Source organism: Artemia sp. Qi Xiang Cuo, chromosome 7 (assembly GCF_049724085.1).
Source record: "Artemia sp. Qi Xiang Cuo chromosome 7, ASM4972408v1, whole genome shotgun sequence".
Classification (NCBI taxonomy): domain Eukaryota; kingdom Metazoa; phylum Arthropoda; class Branchiopoda; order Anostraca; family Artemiidae; genus Artemia; species Artemia sp. Qi Xiang Cuo.
Genome location: NC_142800.1, coordinates 82,279,015 through 82,293,881, shown reverse-complemented (window position 1 = coordinate 82,293,881; position 14,867 = coordinate 82,279,015). Strand labels below are relative to the sequence as shown.

At 34.6% G+C, this 14,867-nt stretch overlaps 1 long non-coding RNA gene across 1 annotated transcript; it reads left to right on the top strand.

The window, feature by feature from the left end:
- Positions 1-205: 205 nt before the first annotated feature.
- Positions 206-13,007, top strand: LOC148950764 (uncharacterized). Its single transcript, XR_016141977.1, has 2 exons — positions 206-273; positions 12,400-13,007. It is a non-coding gene; the product is annotated as an uncharacterized LOC148950764 (long non-coding RNA).
- The last annotated feature ends 1,860 nt before the right edge of the window (positions 13,008-14,867 follow it).

Below are 14,867 nucleotides of genomic sequence, written 5' to 3'. Positions count from 1 at the left end.
CTTTAATTCAAAATTTTAATTTTAGATAGCCTGAAATTAGTCGTGTTTTTCATCTCATGGAAGGTTCCTGTGAAATGGATACTGGAGCTCCATTTGACCATTTTTCATCGCCTGGCAAACCAGCGATTGGGAAAGACATCCAGAAGATAAAAAACGGCTTTTTTCGATAAATTTGGTGGGAAATTCAAAATTAATAGAACATGCACCCACTGAAAGCATTGATCGTTTTTGAAGCACATACAAATGATGAGCAGGAATCAACTAAATCTCTTGGTAAGAAACTTTTGATCCACATCATCATTTCTTTGTTTGGTAAAATTCTGCTTTAGCTACTTTTGACTATCTTGGAAAGGGGTTATGTAAGGAATATGAATTTATCAGCGATCAGATTACAGGCTAAAATAGCCCATTCCATGGGAAGGCGATTTTAAGTATCTACCTCCACTCGTTCTCCTTCTAGAGTGTCCTGACCTTTGGTGACCTTTAAAAATATGTGAGTTATAGAAGTGAAACCCTGCAAAATAGATCTTTCGCTTAAATGAATTACAACAAAATTGTTTTCAGCATAATAACTTTGTTCAATCCGAATTCACAAGGTTTTAAAGATAGGCCTATGCAAATACATTTCCTGAAGTTTGGAAATAAAACTTTGATACTGCATAAAATTCTGCTCAGAAAACTGAAATTATATTTTCAGAGCTAAAGAAAGAGAAAAAGAAACTGATAACTAACAATGACGGTAAATTGTTGTTTTGGCATAATTTCAAGCGGTATAGGCCTGTCCTGTAGGCAAATTTCAAGACACTATTGAGGGAGAAGGAGTGTAGGTAGGTAATTCAATATCTCAGTACATATCCCTTCCCAGGCCATACTTTGGCCTGTAAACACATTCCTGAAAGTGTAATTTTCATAAACTAGCCATATTCCCAGATGGGCAAAAGTAGCTGAAGTAGAATTTTATTCTTTGTTTCTATATGACAGAGGTGCAGGAATGGCCTTATTAGTAAAGATGCAGATTAGCTACCCCTGAAGTATAGGCTATGGTGCAGAGCTAATTGCCTAATAGAACCAGAATATATAGTAAGAAGTGAGTTGCTTATATACTGTCTTTACTGGACAGTATCTCTGGAACTTTACAGCCCAAATAACTGATTAATGTATAGTAAGAAATGAGTTGTTTTTATCAAGAGTAGCTAATCTGCACCATTACCCAGGCATGCTGGTTGTGTTGGATAGAAATGTAAATAGAAAACTAGGAGTGTATACAAGTATTTCAGTCTTTTTTCCCTTTTTGCTTGTCCTACAATAAGCAGGATTACTTGAGGATAAGTGATGTCAGTCTTGTATATTTTTTGAAATAGAAAAACATGTGAAATCATTTATCCTAAAGAGAAGACTAGGGAACTGTAAATAGAGAAAATAACTAGAGAATGTAAGAGCCCTGTAAGTAATCTTGTTCATATTCTTCAGAATTTAAAGGGTTTTTGGTAGGCTAGGTCCATCTTGCAAAGACTACTAGGCTAAGCTTAATAAGGAATTTGAAGAAAAGTTTTTTAGTAGTTAGAAAGGTTGGCTTGTAGACATCTTGAATTCAAATCAATTAGTTAGAGGAATCAAGATATGACTAGTTGTAGAAAAATCCAAGACAGATAGGCTAGTCAAAGTGAGTGAGAGGCACATCTCACCCACATTCTTTTGGAACATGGCTGAGTACTGAGAATTGGTCTGATATTTATAATTTGCATGATCTTGATGAAAAAATCACTATCTTTCACAAAAAGCTGAATGATAAATCCCTAATTTCTTTCCCTGAGAAAAGATTTAAAAAGTGCTCCAGTGACAAACCATTCATTAACCAACCCACAAAAGTACTAATTAGGAAAAAATTGAATCTTTTTAGAAATGGTAAACTGGATGAAGCTGATAAACTAAGAAAATTGATTAAAAAGGAAATATGTAAATCTGCCCAATTCTACTACAAGAATAAGGTCAAATAATTGTTTACCAATATACAAAAAATTGGTGTTCCTAGGTAAAAAAGTTGTGTGGTAGGGGTCTAGACCAGCTTCACTTCAACTTACCAAAATCCCCCAAAGTTACTGCTAATAATCTTAACAAGTTCTTTGCTTCCATTGTCCAGAGCCATTCAGCATTCTCTTATCAACTACCTACTGATGTTCTCCCCCCTTTTTTCCCCTCCATATCTCTGTCTGAGATTGAAACAATCACTAGGCAGGCATGCCTTTCCAAAAAACTAACAAACTAGTATGTGTCCAATAAGAGAGTCATGCATACTCCTGCCATTTACCCATGCCCCAGCCATTTAAACATTTGCCTCTCAATTACTTGGACTATCTGTCTTGGCTTTTCTCTGTCTGCAATTAGCCATGTCTTGATGCAACCTACTGCAAAATACTTGATAACTTCAATTCATAACCATCTTTCCCTGTGAGATTGTCACTTTTCAGTCAAATATTGGATGCATCCCTCACCATAATCATGGTTAATGATGATCAATTTTTTGACTGAAATCTGTTACACATCACCAATATTAAGGGCTAGGCACACATAGCTGATTTCATGAACCAATTTCAGCAAGGGTGTATTCCATGTTGTGTGATTCTAATTAATGATGTTAAGAGGTGGGGCTTAGTGATGGTTTTCAGTGGTTAATCATCATTTATTACATTCTAGACAAGGAATGTACTAGGACTTTAGAGCTTTAGGCATGTAATTAATTGTATTTAATGATTATTGTAAATTCATTGTAATTAATCACCAAAAAAGTCACTAAGCCCTGCCTCTTAGCATCATTAATTATAATCACTTGACATGGAATACACCCTTGCTGAAATCAGTTCCCAAAATCAGCTACATGTGCCTAGCCCTTTAAAAATTTAAAATAATAAATTATAGTCCCTATTAAAAATAATAGGCCCTGTCCACTGCTTATTTCTGTTTGTTGTTTGCAAAATAATTAATTATTTTTAATTCTAGTTAGGAGGTGAATTAAAAATGGGCGGGACATAATTAGCCAATTAGAAAGTGATAGAATTCTGTGTATATAATATTGCAGTTAATACACTAGAGAATTCAGGTTAATTTGTAAGAATATTTTCTCTGATAATTTTTGTTTGACATTTCTTACTTTAGGCCCGTTCTTTTGCACTAAGATCTCACTTCTTTCAGCAAAAAGTTCCATTCTTTTAACTTATCTTTGTTCTAAGATTTTACAGCTTGCTGATGTTAGCAAGAAGTGTGAAACACGCCATCTTTCTGCCATATAAAACAATGATGAGAGAACTTTGATGATATTCTCATCATTGTTCTTAGACCACTGATCAGAGCAGAATGATGAAAGGTGTTTGCAAAAGAATGCCATAAGATGTTAGATCTTACTGCTAAGATTTCACTTTTAAGTGTTCTTTGTCAAAAGATGTAAGATCTTGAGCACATAGATGAGTAAAAGAATGACCCTTTTGAAAAATAATCAATATTTTATAGGGATTTTTGTAATTCAAACCATAGGCTACCACTGAAATTAGTTTCTTAGCCTACCTTGTCCTCAACCAAACTCTGATAGGCCTATTAGCATACCTCAACCAAACTCTGATAGGCCTATTAGCCTACCTCAACCAAACTCTGATAAGCCTATTAGCTAACCTCTGACTAATGTTTTACAGAACCAAAATGATTTTCATTCATCAGGATAAAATTATTTTGGATGTTCATTTATAACATTTTAAATGAAGATTTCTTTGTTAGGTTTATGCTGGAAACAAGAAGATAGCCTAGATAAAGTTAAGGCCTTTTTTGCATCAACCATTTGGTTCAAGTAATGACAAAATTGGTTCAATCCAGCCTGGAGTTTAATTCAAAAATTGATAATCTTTCACCTCAAGCAAAACTGTTTCACAAAAGTACTTTTTTTCTTGCTTTGAATTTTCATAATATTCAGGCAAAATATTTAAAAGGTAAAACACTTGCAAAAGTGTTTAAATGTCTCATTCTCCTATAATTCAGAAAATTAGCAGCAAACTAGTCCTAATTGATATTTAGTAGTAGCTTAGTTTCCTCAAGATTTGACATAATTCATAGGCTATTAGTTTGAGATCAGAATAAATTGAAATATGATCTAGCCTACTCTGGTATATTTAAACAGATAGAAAGTGATTAAATTAGGGACCTAGTTTTTAGTTTCATAGTTTTGAGTAGGCTATGGTTTATTAGTTATTCAGTTTGAGCAATAGTGAAGAGTTAAAAAATAAGTTTTCTGATATTTATTTGGGCTGTATATCCATCTCTGAAACTTTTATTCCACCAGTAGCTCCTAAGATCATGAAAAGTCAATATCCTGGAGAGAATTGGTTACACAAGAAAAATTTCACAGGTCCTAAGTTTTGTAAAATTCTAGACAAATATTCCTGTATGAAAACATGGTTTTCATGTTCAGAGTATTGAGATTCTAACGAGATTTTGGTACTGGTGCATTATGCGGGCCCACTGCTATATACTGTATTAAGGAAACCTGTCAAATGGGCTATTTGCAAAAGACCACTATAGATAAATGATTGCAGTGCTGTGGTTTCTCAATGAGTTGCAATATTTAAACAATTGTTTTTTGGAGTTTAGGGGGGAAGGTACCTAGGTTAGGTTGCATATTTAATATATGCTATGCTTTACCCTCCCACCCCCCCCCCCCCCTAATGTGCAAATATAAAGCCCAAATTTGTTCCTAAACTATTATATATTCATCCTGTTTTATTTATTTTAATTAGCATTAACCAAACTTGACTTCTTTTGTGTGCCTGCATAATGCACCAGTACCAAGATTTTGACCAGTAGATATAAAATTTTAGGTTTCAAATCAGTCAAGTACATTCCTTTTTTTTATTATAGTTCTTCTTTGGGAAGTCAAAATATAATTTTATCTATTAATGAATTAATGTTCCAATGCTATACCCAGCTTTTCAGTGAATAGACATATGAAAAAGTTTCAAAAATGTCAATTTTTGATAGCCTGAAATTGGCAATTTCTGTCTATCTGGGGAAGATTGTCCCTTTTCAGTCAAATAGTGTCTTTTGTCTTATATTTGCGTATCAGAGGCGACGCTATAGCGTTGCCTATAGTAAAGGCCATACGGCTCCAATGTTTTATTGTTATTATTTATTTATTTATTATTAAACTAAAAAATTTCCGAAAAATAAGTTTTTTATAGAAAAGGAAAGGCCATTTTAAACCTAAGCTCAACAGATACAAATACCTTTTAAAATTCAACCTCAAAATGACCAGAAATTACTATTAAAGAATAAATGAAACCCAAAACGAACAGAAATTAAATAAACATCATAGCAAAAACATACAACAATTAATAATATAAATTAAAAAATGGATATTAAATCGACTAATGCTTATATTTAATATTAATATCCATATTAAAATAAAAAAAATATTTTCACATTTAAGCATAACAGAACCTAAACCGACCCAGACATGAAATAAAAACAAACTACAACAAACACTAAACACTATAGTAATTTAAATTAATAAATAAAACTTAAGACAAGTGAAACTTGAATTGAATATGCAAATCAGGCTTGAAACAAACAAAAATCACTACAAACAAAAGTTTGGGTATGACCTCCTTCTCTCACTGTAAAAGTCTAAAACCTACTGCATCATTGGCGCTTTCGTGAAAACCAATTTTATGACAAATATTTTCTTTTGTACTTAATATTGAAAATAAACATTAAAATTATAGTAACATTTTGAACTGATGAGCTTTCAACAATTAATATCATTATACATCAAATATTCAGTTTGATGTTGTTTATACTTTCCAAGACTGTTAAAGACCCATATAGTTTTCAGTAAAGCGCGAATGACGCAGTAGGTTTTAGACTTTTACAGTGAGAGAAGGAGGTCATACCCAAACTCTTGTTTGTAGTGATTTTTGTTTGTTTCAAGCTTGATTTGCATATTCAAGTTAAGTTTCATTCGTTTTATGATTTATTTGTTAATTATATGTTTGTTTGCATTGATTGTTGATTGAATTTCTGTTTGTTTTAAGTTTCATTTATACTTCAATATGAAAATATTTTTTTTTCGTTTTAAGCTTGATCTTCATATTCAATCTAAGCATTACTTGCTTTAAGATCTATTTATTTATTTATATTATTACTTGTTGTATGTTTTTGCTATGATTGTTTATATAATTTCTGTTCGTTTTGGGTTTCATTTATTCTTTAATAGTAATTTCTGGTCGTTTTGAGTTTGAATTTTAAAAGGTATTTGTATCTATTGAGCTTAAGTTTAAAATTGCCTTTACTTTTCTTTGAAAAACTTATTTTTCGGAAAGTTTTTTTATTTAATTTTTTTTTTGTTTTTGATTGCAAAAAATTTCAGGCTTTTAAAAATTGCTTCTTTCAAAATCAATCTTTAAAAAAAAAATTAACTGTTCATCAAAGTATCAAAACTGGTATCAAAGTAACAATATCAAAGTGAAAAAATGGGTTTGTGTCAAGCTCGGAATTTTTATTATCTAATATTTGAACTATTATTAACAAAATTGCTATCTCAAAATTTTTATCGGATGGGTTTGGAGAAAAATGGCGTGGGGGGGCTAATTAACCTTTGGTGTCTTTTGACTCTTTAAAAGTGAACTAGAACTTTCTATTTTCAATCATATGAGCCCTCTCTGAAGTTTATACGAGTATCCCTTCTATAAGAACGATATATATCCCCAGAGTATAACTTACAACGCCTCTCTCTGGGCCCTGGGGGGTTGTGGCGACCATGGAGTTTTAATATCTGATGGCTGAACTATTTTTAACAAAATAGTCACCTCAAATTTTAATCGGATGGGTTTATTCATCCGTCTGAAACGAAATAAAGTTTGGCGGGAATGTTTTTCATGAACTACATTTTTAATGTTTTCTGAACAGATTATCATAGGTCAATGATCTAAATTTGTATGTATTCACTGATTTTAAACAACTTATTTTTTTCAAATGGTGAATTAGTTATGAAACGAATTATATTACACATATTATGTTTGTACAACATGTGTTGACCCCGGAGTTTTTGTTATCTGACCCTTGATTTTTTTTTTAACAAAATGGCTACCTCAAAATTCTTATCTGATGTATTTGTTGGAAAATGGCGTGAAGGAGGGGCTAGTTGGCCTTCGATCATTTTTGACTCTTAAAAACTGAACTAGAAATTTAAATTTCCAATCAAATGAGCCCTCTCTGAAGTTTATACGAGAATTCCTTCCAAAACAGCTATATATGCCCCCCGGGTATAACTTATGATTAATAAGTATATATAATTATTATAACTAATGATATATAGTTATAAAACGAATTATATTACAAATATTATGTTTGTACAACATGTGTTGACCCTGGAGTTTTCGTTATCTGACCTTTGAACTTTTTTTTTTAACAAAATGGCTACCTCAAAATTCTTATCTGATGTATTTTGTGGAAAAAGGACGGCGGAGGGGATTAGTTGCCCTTTGATCACTTTTGACTCTTAAAAGCTGAACTAGAACTTCCAATTTCCAATCAAAAGCGCCCTCTCTGAAGTTTATACGAGAATCCCTTCCTGCCCTGGGCCCTGGGGTGTTTTGTCGACACAAGAGTTTTGTTATTTAACGTTTCAACTATTTTTAACAAAATGGTATTTTCAACCCTTCCATATAAAGCCCCTCTGGGGGGGGGGGAAATACTAAAAAAAATATTGAAGCTATATAAGATTTATTCATTCATTTATGTTTGCACTGGTTATCTTTATGTTTCTAAGATAGTTAATTTTATTTCTGTTCGTTCGGGGTTTTGTTTATTCTTTAACAGTAATTTCTGGTCTTTTTGAGTTTTAACTATAATTGGAATTAATTTCTGTTGGTCCTGAGTTTAAAATGGCTCTTTACTTTTCTTAGAAAACTTATCTTTATGCAAAGTTTCTTTTAAATAAATAATAATAAAATATTGAAGCCTTACGGTCTTTGCTATAGACAACTTAATTACATGCCTCTGATAAATCAAACAGGGTTTTTTCCCGCAACAATGAATGGATCGAAAAAATAACTTCAAAAGACAATAGTTAGGCTATTTCTTTGTTGATGCAGGAAGAAAAGGATCGTTTTGTTTAGGATTTTTTGTGCCACAATAATTTAGCATTTGGGAGTAATGATGGGTGGAGGGGGGGGCTAGATGCCCTCCAATCAGTTTCGACTATTAAAAATGGCACTAGAACTCGATTTCCAATCGAATGAGCCCCCTTTTAAGCTTCTACAACGACTCCCTCCACATGAAGTGCCTCTGGGAAAAAAAAAAAATTAATGAATAATAAATAATAAAACATTTGAGCCGTATGGCCTTTACTATAGGCAACGCTACAGCGTTGCCTCTGATTTTATTTTTTTTTCCAGAGGCACTTCATATGGAAGGGGTCGTCGTAGAAACTTCAAAGGGGGCTCATTCGATTGGAAATCGATAGTTCTAGTGCCCTTTTTGATAGTAGAAAGTGATTAGAGGGCAACTAGCCCCCCCGCACTCATCATTCCCCCAAACACATCCAATCAAAATTTTGAGATATCCATTTTGTTCAGCGTAGTTGATTTCCAGATAGAAAATATGTTTTTGAGGAGGACAATTCCCTAGAATCCTCGAGGCACAGGTTTTAAGTTATGCCCTGGGGGCATAAAAGGCTTTTATAGAAGGCGTTGTTGTAGTAACTTCAAAAAAGGCTCATTCGATTGGAAATTCAAAGGGCTAGTGCACTTTTTAATAGTCAAAAGTGATTGGAGGGCAATTAGCCCCCACGCCCATCATTCCCCAAACACATCCAATTAAAATTTTGAGATAGCACTTTTGCTCAGCGTAGTTGATTGCCAGATAGGAAATATGTTTTTGAGGAGGACACTCCCCCACAACCCTCAGGGCAAGGGTTTTAATTTATGCCCTGGGGGCATATAAGGTTTTTATAGAAGGCGTTGTCTTAGAAACTTCAAAAAAGGCTCATTCGATTGGAAATTCAAAGAGCTAGTGCCTTTTTTAACAGTCAAAAGTGATTGGAGTGCCACTAGCCCTCCCCCACGCCCATTATTCCCCCAACACATCCAATCAAAATTTTGAGATAGCCATTTTGTTACACCCTTAGGGCATATAAGGTTTTTATAGAAGGCGTTGTCGTAAAAACTTCAAAAAAGGCTCAGTCGATTGGAAATTCAAAGGGTTACTGCCCTTTTTAATAGTCGAAAGTGATTTGAGGGCAACTAGTCCCCCTCTCACGCCCGCCTTTTCCCCACACATCCAATCAAAATTTTGACACAGCCATTTTATTAAACGTAGTTTTAAGTTCTGGAAATTAGGTCTTTGAGGATGACAACTCCCCCACAGCCCTCAGGGCAAGGGTTGTAAGTTATGCACTGGGGGCATATAAGGTTTTATTTTATAAACAACGTTTTCGTAGAAACTTCAGAAAGGGCTCGTTCGATTGGAAATTTAAATGTCTAGTTCTCTTTTTAATATTCAAAGTGATTCTAAGCCAACTGACATCCCTTCCACGCCCACCTTTTCCCCAAACACATCCAATCAAAATTTTGGTATAGCCATTTTGTTCAACGTAGTTGAAAGTTTTGGAAGTTATATTTGAACAAGACACTCCCCCCACTGTTTTCATAGGCAAGGGTTACAATTTATGTCCTGGGGGCATGTATGGCTCTTATAGAAAGAATGCTAGTATAAACATCAAAGAGGGATCATTTGATTGGAAATTGAAAGTTCTAGATATTTTTTTATGTGGCAAGAGATATTGGAGGGTATCCCCCTAACCCTTTTTTCCCAAGTGCATCAAATAAAAATTTTAAGATATCTATTTTGTTAAAAATAGTTCAAAGATCATATAACAAAAATTCCGGTGTCGACACAACCCACCAGGGCTCGGGGGCAGGCGTTGTAAGTTATTCCCTGGGAGCATATATGGGTCTTGTGGAAGGGATGCTCGTATTAACTTCAAAGAGGGAGCATTTGATTAGAAATTGAAAGTTCTAGTTCACTTTTTAAGAGTCAAAAGAGATTGGAGGGTACCTAGCCCCCCTCCCATCCACGCCCTTTTTTCCTCAAATCCATCCAATAAGAACTTTGAGATAGTTTTTTTAAATAGTTAAAAGACCATATAACGAAAACTCAGGGGTCAACACAGCCCCCCAGGGCCCGAGGGCAGGAGTTGTAAGTTATGCCCTGGGGGAATATATGGTTCTTATTGAAGGGATGCTCGTAAAAAAATTCAAAGATGGCTCATTTGATGGGAAATTGAAAGTTCTGGTTAAGTCAAAAGAGATTGGAGGGCAACTAGCCTCCCCCCCTCTCGCCACGCCCCTTTTCCCCCAAATGCAGTCAATAAAAATTTAGAGATAGCCATTAAGTTAAAAATTTCTCAAAAGTCTGATAGAAAAAACTCGGGTGTCTTCACAACCCCCAAGGGCCCGGGGACAGGAGTTGTAAGTTATGCCCTGGGGCATATATTGTTAGTATGAAAGGGATGCTCGTATAAATTTCATAGAGGGCTCATTTGATTGGATATTGAAAGTTCGAGCTCAATTTTTAATAGTCAAAGGAGATCCGAGGGCAGCTAGCCCCTCTCCCCCCGCCCAAGCATTCTTTTTCAAAACCCGTCTGATGAAAATTTTGAGATAGACATCTTGTTAAAAATAGTTCAAAGGTCGGATAAGAAAAAATCTGGTCTTAATAGAACCCCCCAGGGCACAGAGGAAGGCATTCTAAGTTATGCCCTAAGGGCATGTATGGTTCTTATGAAAGAGATGCTTATGTAAACTTCATAGAAGGCTCATTTGATTGGAAATTGAAAGTTCTCGTTCACTTTTTAAACGTCAAGAGAGTTCAAATAGCCCCCCCCCGCGCTCTTTTTTCCCCAAACCCGTCCGCTAAATATTTTGAGATAGCCAGTGTTTTGGAAATTGTTAAAAAATTAGATAACAAAACGCCCCCCCCCAGAGCCCGGGGGATAGGCGTTGTAAGTGTTGTCCTGGGGCGTTGTAAGTTTTATGAAAGGGATGCTCGTATAAACTTCAGAGGGGGCTCATTTGATTTGAAATTGAAATTTCTTGTTCACTTTTTAAGGGTTAAAAGAGATCGTAGGGCAACTAGCCCCCCATCCCTCCTCCATGGCCTAAATGCATCAGATAAAAATTTTGAGATAGACATTTTGTTAAAAATAGTTCAAAGTTCCGATAACAAAAAATCCGGTGTCAACACAGCCCCCCAGGGCTCGGGGGTAGGCGTTGTAAGTTATGCCCTGGGGGCATATATGGTTGTTATGGAAGGGATGCTCGTATAAAACTCCTAGAGGGCTCATTTGATTGGAAATTGAAAGTTATAATTCACTTTTTTAGAGTCAAAAGTAATTGGAGGGCAGCTAGCCTCCCCCCAAACTCCATTTATTTATTTTTCCAAAGGGACTTCATATAGAAGGGGTCGTCGGTTAAACTTCAAAGGGGACTCATTCGATTGGAAATTGCGAGTTCTAGTGTCCTTTTTAAGAGTCAAAAGTGATCAGAGGGCAACTGGCCCCCAAGCCCTTTTTCCCTAAATACATCTGATAAAAAATTTGAGGTAGCCATTTTGCTAAAAATAAAGTTTAAAGATCATATAACAAAAACTCCTTTACGCATGGCCATTTCGTTAAAAATAGTTCAAAGATCTCTATACTTGAGAGCTAAATTGACCTATGTATAGAACAGTCAAACTCTTTGTTAATTCCACCTAACAAGTAGTGCCAACTGGTACTTAAACAAACACCATAAATCAGATGCATTTGCCAAAAAAATGTCCTTGAATTTGAGTGTTTTTGTAAATTAATATTTCTGTTCTATCAAAAAGTCACTTTATAATAGCCTACCTAATCACTTATGCTGTCATACAGGCTAAATCCCTGTTGCTTAAATAGGATTGTATATTCACAGAAAAGTTTACGGTTGAATAAATTTTAAAATAATAGATTGGATTTGGTTTTTGCATGGTTTATTTTTCTGTTACTTTTGTATCAAGTTCAGTTTAACCTGTCAAATTAATTAAAAAAAAAATTAATTTAATATATGTTACTATTGTCTTGATCCAAGGTCAGAGCTACACTTTTTTGCTGAAGTGGTTTTTTTTTCTTTTTTTACTGCATGTCTGTCCTAAAATAGCCTACGTTTCATACATTTTAATTTTAAATTCTTGCCTTGACTATCCCTCTGAAAATCTTTTCCATAGTATTCTTTGAAATCTTGGCTATGACGATTGTCATCATAATTATTGTAGCCACTGTTTCAGCATAGGCAGCATACTAAGTTTCCTCATTTAGTTTAATGAGGATTTATTCTCTTTCAGATGCTGACATGTCTGGAGACAAATTTATTGTGAACCAGTCAAACTACTCAGCGTATGGTATCAGTGAAGAGCAGTTTGTCAGTATTTTTGATCATGGTTCTGAAGAAAGTCCAGCATGTACCAGTACCTTTAGACTGTGGTGCAACTCAAAGGACCCTTATCAGCAAGCAAGAGACAATCAAGCAAAACTTGCCATATTCGAAATATTGGCAATTGATGCCATTAAGGCAAAATTAAAAAGTAAATTAATAAAAAAAAATGGTGTGGGCAGAAGTGGCAAACAATCTGAGGCTGAGGGGATTTGAAGTTGTGGAAAGGGAGGAGGGGACGAACAAAGTATGCGCACAAGCTCGGTCCCTGGATCACACCTATAAACAGTATATTGATTCCTGCAAAAACAAAGTATCAGAATATAAAAAGCCTCCCAAGGTTTTTTGAAGAGATGGATAAATTATGTGGGGACAAACACAGTATCAATCCCCCCAAAATATATGATTCTATTGTGAGTCCTAATAATGAACTTGGAACTTCTAGTACTGGGAGTGATAATCAACCTAGAACATTGCAAAATTTGAACACCAGTATGAGTGAAAATGATGTTACAGGAATTGAAGTTACAAAAAAAAAGAAAAAAAAACACCAAATTGATGAAATTTTGAAAGAGATGAGACTGTTCAGGCAGTAATTTGAAAGTGCACAGATTAAAAAAATGCAAGAAAGACAGAGGAGACATGAGGAAAAATTAAAAAAATAGATGAACTGATTAAAACAAAAAGAGAAAAAAAAAGAAAGAGAGAGAGTAGTGAAGATGAATAAAATTTCTATTTTGCCTTCTAAATTGTTTAACTGTTTGTTTTTCTTCTGGTTGTTTATATTTTTTTAGTTGTGATATTTGTTTGTGTTTATATCTGAAACTTGTTTTATAGTACTTTTTTAGTATATTTATTTTGTGAAAATACACCTTAATTTGTTCAATTCTAAGTATTCCTAAAACAGTAAGAGTATACTTCATTTTAGGTTTGAATTTTTGGGAAAGCAGGCTTGGGCATGCAGCACTTTTGACCTATTCTTCCTGGAATATCATGATTTGTACAATATTTTTCATATTTGGCTTATGTAAAATCTTGTGCACTTGCGATTTACCAGGTGAACCAAAGAGTCCAGCATATAGTCAGCAATACCATCCTTTGCCTTCCATTTTCAATTAAAATTGTTGAGATTTTTGTTACGTTTGAGGTTTTACAACTTTTATTGATCAAATAATTGTTAATCACAGCACAATAACATTATAAATGCATAAAACTATCCTATCATATCATATCAATATAACGTAGTCGTTTTGCTTGACCATCATTTGTGTGTAAAACATCACATGAGTTTGTAGGAGAATGTTCTTCCTCTATATCCTGTAAATTTTAATCTTCTTTATTTTCAATTACATTGTCACTTTGCCATACACAAAAGTTGTGCAAGCAACATGCAGTTACGACTATACTAATTGCTCGAGGTACCTTACTGTATATAAATCTCAATCTTCGCCATCTATTGAGTAGATCACGAAAAGCGTTTTCAATTACTACCCTAGTTTTTGAGATCTTCTTATTAAATCTTTGCCTTTTCTCATCAATAAGTTCAGTTTCTTTTAATGCTGGTATTAACCATGTAATTGCAGGAAAGGCACTATCACCAATAATGTTATAATAAGCACTAGTAAATAGAGTTCAATTTGCCTGGGCTGCTTGGTGGTAGAGACCCGAATTTCTCAGTACTCTACTATCATGTACACTACCAGGAAACCCCACATGAATGAATGAAAATTCTCTATTCGGAAGACAAACGGCAAGAAGCACAATAGAATGAAACATTTTTCTATTTAGATATGTAGCTTGTTGCTCAGATGGTGCTACTATCCTTATATGGCAGCCGTCAATGGCATCAAGGACTCCAGGGAAACCACTGCGATCAGCAAATTTTCTAGTTACTGTATTTAGGCTTAATGCACTTGGCCATTTGATGAACTGGTTTGATTGTCTCTCTATATGAAAACAAACTCTCCCAGCAGCAGCCCAGACACATTTTATTGAGCGATTGAATTTATCTCCAATCTGTCTGAGGGTACAAGCTTGGTTAGCTATATACCACAGAGTTATATATAGCATTTCATGTTTCTGAATAGGCGCATTACCATCACACTACTCTGATTCAGGCAGATCAATAAAGTCTAGCAGCTTTTCGAATGTATCTGGATTCATTCAAAAGTGCTTTTTAAAGTTTGTATCTGAATACTTTGGGATCAAGTCTTTGACTGAATTTTGTTGTCTCACATGAATTTCACGGTTTAAGCTAGAGAAAGCAGCCACTGTCACCCGTGAGTACTCTTCCATGACTACATCTGAGTCCTCACTTTCAGAGGAAGAAAGAAGCTCTTCCAAAATACATCTCATCTCTGAGTCAGCTGTACCTGCCAT